This window comes from Theropithecus gelada, chromosome 12 (genome assembly GCF_003255815.1).
Source record: "Theropithecus gelada isolate Dixy chromosome 12, Tgel_1.0, whole genome shotgun sequence".
Taxonomy (NCBI): Eukaryota; Metazoa; Chordata; class Mammalia; order Primates; family Cercopithecidae; genus Theropithecus; species Theropithecus gelada.
In genome coordinates, this window is record NC_037680.1 from 94,356,414 (window position 1) to 94,367,721 (window position 11,308).

General features: G+C 46.0%; 1 pseudogene; it reads right to left on the bottom strand.

The window, feature by feature from the left end:
- Positions 1-9,550: 9,550 nt before the first annotated feature.
- Positions 9,551-10,292, bottom strand: LOC112636714 (annotated as a pseudogene).
- Positions 10,293-11,308: the final 1,016 nt, after the last annotated feature.

Below are 11,308 nucleotides of genomic sequence, written 5' to 3' on the forward strand. Positions count from 1 at the left end.
GGAGGAGGAGGAGGAGGAGGAAGAGGAGGAGGAGGAGGAGGAAGAGGTGGAGGAGGAGGAGGAGGAAGAGGAGGAGGGGGAGGAGGAGAAAGAAGAAGAGGAGGAGGAGGAGGGGGAGGAACAGCAGCAGCAGCAGCAGCAAAGAAGAGAACAGCATCTTTAGAAAACCAGCTATTCCAGGAGAAGAAAAGCAGCAAAAAATGATGATAACCTCATTATCCTTGGAACCTAATAAGACTCTAACCAGATCATAGCTGCCAAGAGAGGGGGTTAATGGTATTCAGAAGTTACAATTGAGGTGATGGCAGCTGGAATATTAGCAGGACCTTCCAAAGAAGGCAGAAGAGAAATTTAAGAGGCGGTGGTGAGCAGGCATCATCTTTCCTAGAGATCAACACCAAAAAGATTACGATACAGACCTAGGAGGGAGAGAGTCCAGCTTCCAGATTCCAGACTGGAGGCCGGGAGGGTACATAATTCTGAGAGCCCTATCAGTCCTTCCTTGAAAGAGAGAGAATTCACCTACAGAAACGCAAGGAAGGGAGGGTCTAGCCACCCCTCCCCCCAATACCACTCTCACGGTCTGCTGGCAACCCATCTTTGTGGGCGCAAGCCCCAGCATCCATGGCAGGGTCATTTTTACAAGGTGCTTACACCCCATGCCTCCCGGTGCTTTTGACACTGCCTGGAGGGACACTGCCAAGGCTCCTGGGAGCACAACAGGAGGCCCTTGGGCGCAATCCTGGAGCCAAGTTCAGCTGTTCCCCCAGCTGGAGCCCAGCCTCCTGACTGTGCACCCCAGCTGGCTCTAGGGACTTGGGGAGGGAGCCTTCCACTTCTCTTTGGAATAAGGGGCCTGGATTAGCAATATTTCCCAACTATGATTTGAGGAATTCTGACCCCACTAGATGCTCCATAGCAAGAGGTTTCACTGGACAAATAATCCTGGGAAATGCTGCAACTCTGCCAACCCTCTCAGAGCTCTCTGTTCTCCTTAGCATAGTAGAGGCTTTGAGCAGCCTACAGTGAGGAGGAGAGGGAAAGCAGCTTCACTTTGGTGATGTTTTGTACTGGCCTCCACACATGAATTCTGTTCTATGTGCTTTATCTCAAACCCTCTAGGAAGGCACTATTGTAACCCCATTTCATAGAGCCATCCTCTGGGTGGTTCTGTGCTGCTCCTCTTGGCCCAGAGTGTCTCCAATGTCCCGTTCAAGCCTGGGACACTTGTCGTGAGCACGGCTTTAGAAATTCTGGACAGGAGGACCTCTAAGACTAATTAGACGCTTTCCTCACACTGAGACGAGTCCCATTAAATTAGTGGGGGGCAGGGGGAGGGGAAGAGACTGAGAGACAGACCGAGAGAGAAAGAGAGCAAGAGAGACACACATCAAGACAGACACACACAGCTGTAGAGAGAGACACAGAGAGAGATGTGGAAAGACACTGAGAGACACATACAGAGATACTGAGAGAGAGACTGAGACAGAGAGAGACATTGACAGAGACACAGACACAGAGACACTGAGAGACAGCGAGAACATGAGAGAGACACTGAGAGACAGAGACACTGAGGACAGACAGAACATGAGAGAGACACTGAGAGACAGAGACACTGAGAGACAGAGACACTGAGAGACAGAGACACAGACACAGAGACACTGAGAGACAGAGAGAACATGAGAGAGACACTGAGAGACAGAGACACTGAGACACAGAGACACTGAGAGACAGAGAGAACATGAGAGAGACACTGAGAGACAGAGACACTGAGACACAGAGACAGACATACACACAGAGAGAAGGTAGTAGGGAGAGGGGAGTGCAGCCACGGTTGTGAGGAGAACCGGCCGAGACAAGCTTTGTGAGTGAGCTGGTGCTTTGGAGGGGAGATGAAGGCGGCTTGAGTGGGGGATCTCAAACCCACCTGGGCCAAGCCAGATCCCCCTTGGAATGTGTTTCCATTCACAGGCTGAGGAGGGCAGCGGCCGTGCCTGTGAGAGAGGAACTCTCACGGAGGAAACAGGCAGATCCTCATCACCCTCTGGCTCCTTATGGGCAGCTTGGCCTGGGTGAGGAGGACCCCCGAGTCCACCTGGGAAATCTCAGCCGTCTGCTAGAGAGGGCAGCTTCGGGGCTAGGGAAGTAGGAGAACTAGGGCCAGAATTGTAGGGACAAGGGAGCGCGTGCTCAGTGACAGACTCAGGCTGAGTGTGAACGACCCATTCCCCTCCACCCCGCCCTTTCCTCCAAACCACTCACATGCCTGCCCCCCTCAGCCCTGAACACCCAGCCCCAGCCTGCACAGAAGACCTGCAGTCTGGGAGCAGGCAGGCTCAGAGCCCTGCAGGTGGCAGGTGGGGGGTTGGTTCTGTACATCTTTGGATCCCCACCCCCAGCCCTGTCCGGGACATTTGTCCTCAAAGGAGCTTTATTTGGTCTTCTCTCCATTTCTGTGCAAGCCTAGTGAGAAGCCACGGCCAGCAAGAGGAAGCAACGGCCATCTGCTTGGACCTCATTTGAGAAGGGCTGAAATGGGCTACCTGTCCCCAGACTTCCCTCCCACGCAGTATGTCAGAGTCTGGCCACTAGGAGAAGGTCTGAGAATGTTAAGGTTTGAAGAGACCCAAAAGTCTAGCCTTCCAGCAGAAGCCTCCGTCCCTACAGGCTGGGGCAAAGAGGGCAGACCCCAGGTGGCAGCACGCGGGTCACATTTGTCTCACACGATTTGGCAACTGGTGAGTCTAAGCACTGTGGCCCAAGGGTTGGGAGTTCCTACTCAGAAGTAAGACTGCCGGGATCTAAATCCCGGTTCTGCCACTTCCTATCTGAAAAACACATGCCTCCGTTTCGTTCTCTATAAAACACAGCCCCATCACCAGGCTGAAGGCAGACTCTTTGGGGCAGATCCTTCACCAGCCCATTTTGCAGATGAGAAAACTGGGGTGAATGAGCCGGCACTGGGACCCCAGGTGCTTCACTCCAAGCACAGAGATCTTGCCGCTTCAGCAGGCCAACTTCCCTCCCCAGGGAAGGCTGGGAAACAGTAACCGGAGAAGCGGGCAGGAGGGACTCAGAGCCCTGCCCGGCCCCCAGGAGGGTCTCTGCCCGGGTGCCAGGCTCAAAGCTGGCCAGTCCTGCCATTCCTCTTGCCTCTGGTTTTTCCGAATTCTGCCCCTCCCCCTGGAAAGCCATTGCAGGCAGGGCTCTCCCAAGCCTCGTTTACAAAATTATAAGCTTCCTTTGTCCCCAGTCTCCTCTGGTTACAATAACACTCATCGGCTCTCCAGAGCTTTCAGGGGCATGGAAAATGTGACTTCACTCCTCAAGGATTTCTGATTTAACAAAATGGCATTGGGGAAAGAAAATGAAAAAGAATGTCTCTGTCCATCCCTGATAGAAAAGGCAATAGGGCTCCAGCCTCCCAGCCCAGAGTCAGGGCCAAGAGCTCCCAGAGGGCCCAGAAGGCACAGACAGAGGACCCTCAGTCCCTCTTGCACCCCACAGACTGGAAATCAGCCTCTCTGGGTGGTGTCTAAGGGGAACAGGGAGGGAAAGGGTCACTGAAGACAGGTGTCAAAGGCAGGAAATAAATACATTCTGTCTTGCCATTCCCCAGTTTGGCAACTTTATTATGCCTTACCTTCTTTATTCAGTCAGTCCATCAGTCACTGTCCTAAGTGCTTAAAATGAATGACTTTGGTGTCCAACCACCGGGGACAGTATTCTGGCTCTGCCATCTTTCCAAGCCTCAGTTTTCTCATCTGCAAAATAGAGACAATACAGTCTGGACCTTACAGGGCTGCTGTGAAAACTAATGAGATAACCTGTGCCAAGGACTTCACACCAGGCCAGCAGATCAGAAGCTTTCGAGACAGGGTAGCTCTTGGTGCTGTCCTTCATCCCCGCAAACCTCTGTCAAGCAGAGCAAGGTGTCTGAGGCTGCACTGTTGGGAGTACCCATCTCATGGCACCTGCAGTCTAGATACCCAGCCCTGGAGGCTCCTAGCTGGCCCATTACTTTAAGTCCTGAACACCAGGACTAGTCCAATAGGTAGACTCACAGGGTAAGGAGAAGGGCTTAGTGAGTGCTTGCTGCATACAAGACGCTGTGCAGGTGCTAGGGAAAATTCTGAAATAGCAACTATAAATCAAACTCCACGATTTCAGGTATATGAGAAATATAATTTTAAAAAAAATTCTTTAAATCAAGTTAAATCCATCTCTGAGCCCCCATCCCACCTGAGACAGGAAATTCAGTCCTGGTCATTAACAGAACCCACCCATCCTCTCTCTCACCAGCATCACTGGAAGGGGTGCATGCGTGGTCACTGGCCATTTGTCCCCAGTGGGGACAAATGAGATACCTGATGCAAGGCCATACAGTACCCAGGAGCCCAGGGGCTCTGCTGCTTCTGTGCCAACCACTGCCAGAGAAAGCTGGTCACAGACACATCACAGTCAGCCCTCTGAGGTCCTGCCCACCCTGGGCATTGCCAGGGAAAAGGGTGCTGTGCTTCCTGGACTCTTCCCTCAAAGGCACTCACATCTCAAGTAACTCAGGCTCCCCGAAAGGAAGAAAAAAGAAAAGAAAGCAATTCCTACTCCCGGGCCTGCAGCAGCAGACTCCCAAAGCAGGACTCCCAAAGCAGGGCTCCCAAAGGAGCAGGCTGTTTACATGGGAGTTGGGGGCAGTGGAGACAAAAATATAGGGATAACAGAAAATGAATCGTTGTATCTCAGAGATGGCCCCTCTAAAGAGGTGACTTCCAGGGGCTCCTAACAAGACACTTGTACCTCCTCCACCTTCTACTCCTACCCCATCACCCACAGGCAGAGGAAGCAGCAAACCACGTGGTGACATTACAGGTCTAACAAAAAGCCCTCCAGGAAGTAAATCAATCTCCCCAAAGCTTCCTGAACACCTACACTCTCCTTCCTCTAAGGCAGATGTCCTGGAGAGGTCTCTGTCAAAAGGGATCTGTTGACTTACCACTGTCACCTTGCTGAGGCTAGGGCAACAGGGAAGATAAGTGTTACCTGGGAAGCAATACTTATCCAATAAGGGAAATAGGTATTTATTTAGCATCTACTAGGTACCACCAGGTGATTTCACAAACATCCTACCTGCTCATCACAACCATGCAAAATGAGTACTTCTTTCCATTATTGATAAGGAAACAAAGGTCCTGGGAAAGGGGCCAAGGTTACAGAGCTGTATTATGACAAAGCTGAGAACACTCAACCAATATTTAATAATAATACTATCACTTAGGGTACTATTATCATTCCCATTTTATAGAAGAGACTCTGAGGCACAGCAATTAAATGATCTGTAAGGGCCAAGAAGGCTGCCCCTGAGGCCTGAGCTATTTACCCCCTCATTTTTCTGCCTCTGCATGAGAAGCAACTGGTTGGAAAGTCCCACCAGTTCCGGGAATTCATGTTCTGCCCAGATTCCTGCAAATGAGTAGGGAAGCACTACCAAGGATTCTGGTGGCTTTGCACAGGACTTAAAGATTCACATTATTTTGAAATAAAGTTTTGCAAAGAATACAAATGCAAATATTTAGAAAGTAATTACAGAGCATTGCTTTGGGCAGCAAAAGACAAAAACCCCTACGTGCCTCACTGCCTTCTCCTACTCACCCCCCGCATCAATTCAAAGGCCTGGAATCCCTGCCTCTGTTCAATAAGCAGAGATGGCTCTAAAGAGAGGACCCAACGTGCTCAGCAGTCGTGGATAAAGGAACACCAACAGCCAGAGACGGAAAGATCCCTTCGTCGGACAGATGAGAAAACTGAGGTCCGCGTGACGGAACAACTTGCCCAGGGTCAGGCACCTGCGTAGGCACCTGGACACATGTGCGTGTACACGCACGCAAGGCCACGCACGCTGGGGCTATGGCCGGCACGGCCCTCACGTGTCCTCACGCATGTATTCCCCGCATCGGTTCCCCCAGCGAGCCCCTGCCCGGGCCTCCGGAGCTGCTCACACGCAGGTGAAGACTGCCCCCTGGTGGGCGGGAGCCCTCTGGAGGTTTGCAGGGCCAACGTCCTGCGCCTGTAATCCCTGAAAGGGGCTCCTCTGGAATCATCCCCAGGCCCTGGGGCCAGGATCGAGGCTGCTCTGGGAACTGGGCTTACATGGGTATGGGTTGGGACCTCTGGGGTCTTAGAACCAGGGAAATAATAAAGCAGGGGCTTGATGTTGCAAGTTTAGTCCCTGGAAGCTGATTGAAAATGGAGATGAGCAACAGGAAATTTTTGGGGGGTGCTTTCTAGAGCTCAACACCTCTTCCAAGGAAGGGACACAAGCAGGGCTGGGCAGAGAGAGAACGTGGGCTGCAGCACAGTCACCTGAAGGCCGGGAGCACGGAAGTTAGGATGGCCCACTGTGACTAACAGGTTTAGCAAATAAAAATACAGGATGCCCAGTTAAATTTGAATTTCAGATACATGTGAAAGTTTTTTGTATAAATATGTTCCATGGAAGGAGAGGAGGGTGTCTGTGCAAAAGCAATGGGAGTTGGGGGTTGCAGTGGTGATGCAGACTGCTTACATATAGAGAGATGGAACAAACAGGTAGAACAGTCACCCACCACACTCGTGGTTTCTGTGGATTAAACAAACTGTGGATTGAAAATATTGGGGGGAAAATGGTCAGTTACGACTGCACCAAACATGTACAGGCTTTTTTTTTCTTGTCATTATTTCCTAAACACTATAGTATGACGATTATTTATGTAGCATTTACATTGTATTATGTATTACAAGTAATCTACAGGTTACAGGAGGATATGTGTAAGTTACATGCAAATACTACACCGTTTTACATAAGGCATTTGAGCATCCATGGATTTTGGTATCTGAGGGAGTTCTGAAAAAAATCCCCCATGGATACTGGGGCACAATTATACTAGGGATAATAGGAGCCATGTTTCTCACTACTGGAAATGAGAGTAGGAAATACGGAAAAAAGAAAACAAGAATAAACCCAGTGGAATTTGAGATATTGGTGTGAGCTCAGTTTGCAATATATAGAGGTATAAAATACAGATATAAATGCATGAAGGACTATTATGGACTGCATGTTTGTATGTAGAACTACTGTGGACTGCATATTTGTATCCCTCTCCCAAATTCATACATTTAAACCCTAACCCCCAATGAGATAATATTAGGAAGTTGAGCATTTGGAAGGCAGTTAGGTTTAGATGAGGTATGAGGGTAGAGAACCCCATGATTGGACTGTATCTTTTAAGAAGAGAGAGAGACTAGAGCTTGCTCTCTCCACCATGTGGGGATACAGTGAGAAGATAGTCATCTGCAAACCAGGAAGTGGACTTCACCAGACATGGATTCTGCACCCTGATCTTGGACTTCCCAGCCTCCAGAATTGTAAGAAATGCATTTCTGTTGTTTAAGCCACCTAGTCTATGGTATCTTGTTATAGAAGCCCAGAGTAAGAAAATGGGACTCTAGATATAAAGTTGGAATGTGTGTGTGTATAGTTTGTTTGCTTGTATGTATATCTATATCTACATATGTAGATATATGAGGATATATGTAGCGACACATATATTCTCTATCTCTACTGAGAAGGTGTGGGAATAGAAACACCCTAATAACAATGACTACATTCCTTGGTTTCTAAATACTATTCTGTGATAAAAGAAACCAGAGCTCCTTGCAGAAATAGCCACTTCTAAGACCAGAGCTGAAAAAGTACTGCCAATTACTAAATGACAGTGACAGTTATTACAACATCCAACTATGATTGTTGATTACTCCCTTTAGTTGTTTCATTTTTTGTTTCAGGTATCTTGAAGTGCTAGTATTAAATACATACACATTTAGAATTGATATCTCTTCTCAAGGAATTGACCCCTTTATCATCTGCATTAGTCACTTTGGCCTGCCTAACAAAATGCCACAGACCTAGTGGCTTACACAACAGAAGTTTACTTTGTTACTGTTCTGAAGGCTGGAAAGTCCATGATCAAGGTGGCAACAGGGTTGGTTCTGGTGAAGCCTGTCTTCTCTCCTTGGCTTATAGAGGGCCACCTTGTTGTGTCTTCATGTATTAGTCTGTTCTCACATTGCTAATAAAGACATACCTGAGACTGGGTAATTTATAAAGGAAAGAGATTTAATGGACTCACAGTTTCACATGGCTTGGAAGGCCTCACAATCACACAATCATGGTGGAAGATGAATGAGGAGCAGAGTCACATCTTACATGGTGGCAGACGAGAGAGCTTGTGCAGGGGATCTCCAATTTATAAAACCATCAGATCTCATAAGACTTATTCACTACCATGAGAACAATATGGTGGAAACCACCCCCATGATTCAATTATCTCCACCTGGCTCCACCTTTGACATGTTACAATTCAACGTGAGATTTGGGTGGGAACACAGCCAGACCATATCACTTCACATGGTATTTCTTCCATGTATGCAGAGAAAGATCTCTCGTGTCTCTTCCTCTTCTTATATGGATACCAGTCCTATTGGCCCCATCCTTATGGCCTCCTTTAACTTTAATTTTGTAAAGGCTCTATCTCCGAATACAGACACTTTGATGGTTAGGACTTCAACATATTAATTTTGAGAAAACACAATTCAGTTCAAAAAATAATCTGTACCATTATGACCCATGATCATCTTTATCTTCTCCTCTATTTTGTCAGATATTAATATAGCTATACCAGCTTTTTCATGTTTGATGCTTGCATAAATAGCTTTTTCCATTCTCTTACCTTTGTCAGTGTGTTAATACTTAACACGCATCTCTTCTAAACAGTGTTTTTCTGTGTCTTGCTTTTTAATTGTCTGACAAACTCTGCATTTCAATTTCAGTGCTTAGTCTTTTATTAATTAAATTATTGATGTGGTTTGCTTTAATTCTACCATCTTGCTACTTGTTTTATCTGTTCCCGCTATTCTTCATTCTTTTGTTTCTCCTTTCCTGTCTTAATTGAGTACTTTTTAGTATTATGTTTTCTCTGTTGGCTTTTTAATCATACCTCTTTGTGTTTTTTTTGTTTTTTGTTTGTTTGTTTGTTTTTTGCAGAGACGAGTGAACATTTATTTTTGTACCTTTCTTCCTATGTGTATTTCAAGACTTTTTCAAAACAAGGTCCCGGGAATCTCCAGATTCAGTTACGTCCCTGGGCTTGATTGACTGCTGCAGGAGTCTTAGTGAGCCTTGTACAAATGCTAGAGTTATTCATTTACGAACATTAAACCCTAGGATAGAAGATGCAACAAAAGCAGGTTTCCTTCGTCCATGGAATATGCTGATTTCAGATGAGGCAACAGCCAATGTAGAAAATGCTGTAATTTTTCCTTGGAACTGGACTGTGATGAGAGGTGCTTGCCATGAACATAGCTAGTCTTTTCTTTGACCCTTCCTTTCCAGTTTTTGAAGATAAAGCAGGAAATAATCTTCTCTGAAGATACTTGATAAAAATTCCCCCAAAAAAAACAAAAACACAAGCTTCCACTTCACTGATAAAAATTTACTGCAGTTTGACACCTGGGTCTAGTTCAGCTGGCGGATGAGCTGATTGATGTGTTCACCCCATAGCCAGGTGTGCCCATCTCCTTGAGGAAGCCCACTCTATTTTTGGTAACATGACAGGCCACTGAGAGGTGGAAAGGGCACAAGAACCATGAGATCTCCTGGAAGTGCTTCCCTGGGAAGGCAATTTCATGAATGAGGTCTTCCAAGCAAATGACACCAAACTTCAAACTTCCCTAGGTGCTCCTCAATCAGTGTTGTCTGTCAGAGGGATGGTCTTATTCTTGACCTTGGCTTGTCCACATTTGAAAATGAGTTCCCAGACAGACTTCAGATTTGGAAATCCCTAGGTCACATAAGGTTCCACTATATGCAGCATTTTTAGGTTCTGGGGGGTGACTTTTACAAGACACCACTAAAAATTTTCTTTAGGCAAAGTCTTGCAATGGTTCTCTGCACCAGTAAACATGCCATCAATCCTTTCGATGTGTACAACAAGGGCCAAGGAATGTTTATCTGGTGATTCCAAGGCATGAAGTTTCACTTCTAGTCGTCTGAGACACACCTTGTCACGTTTCTGCCTCCAGGAATCATGTAGAAATGATTCCAGTCACTTAAACCTGAGCCCTTTTCCTTTCCTCTGCCCCTTCTTTGCCAAAAGTGCCTGCTTTGCCTGGGTGGCTTCGAGGGCTTGATAAGCCTTCCTGTTTTCCAGGAGATTTTCTGGGACCAAAGGGATTTTTCTTTGCTCTTGCTCCACCATCTTTCTAGTGTTACAACTACCTGTACTTTTTATTTTAGTAATTGCTTTAGAGGTTACAATAGGCATTCTTATCAGACTTTATCTTGAAATAATATACCATACACATAATCTGAGATACTTAACATAGTATAACCTCATTTACCTGCAATCCATCTTTTGTGTTATTATTACCATATACATATTTCTGCATGAATTATAAACTCCCCAATACAATGTTATTATTTTTAAATGAAAATGTTAACTTTTGAATAATTCAAGAAAATAAAAATATACGGTTATATTTATTCATGTTTCCCATATGCCATATTCTTCAATCCTTCCTGTAGATCCAGATTCTCTCTAGTAGCATCTCTCTTCAGCTTAAAGAACTTCCTTTAGCATTTCGTGTAGTACAAGTATGCTGTTGGAAAATTCTCTCTGCTTTTATGTTTAACTTAATATACCTTTATTTGTCTTCATTTCTGAAAGCTATCTTCACTGAATATTTAATCCAACATTGATACTATATTTCTTTCTGCAATTTAAAGATGTTATTCCATTGTCTTCTGGCTTTCAATTTTTATGATGAGAAGCCAGATATAATTCTTATCATTGTTCTCCCGTATATAATGTGCATTTTTATTTGGTTACTTTTAAGAACTTTGTTTTCCAGTTTTTTTTTTTATATATACTTTCAGTTCTAGGGTACATGTGCACAACATGCACATTTGTAACATATGTATACTTGTGCCATGTTGGTGTGCTGCACCCATCAACTCGTCAGCACCCATCAACTCGTCATTTACATGAGGTATAACTCCCAGTGCAATCCCTCCCCACTCCCCACTCCCCATAATAGGCCCCGGTGTGTGATGTTCCCCTTCCCGAGTCCAAGTGATCTCATTGTTCAGTTCCCACCTATGAGTGAGAACATGCGGTGTTTGGTTTTCTGTTCTTGTGATAATTTGCTGAGAATGATGGTTTCCAGCTGCATCCATGTCCCTACAAAGGACACAAACTCATCCTTTTTTATGGCT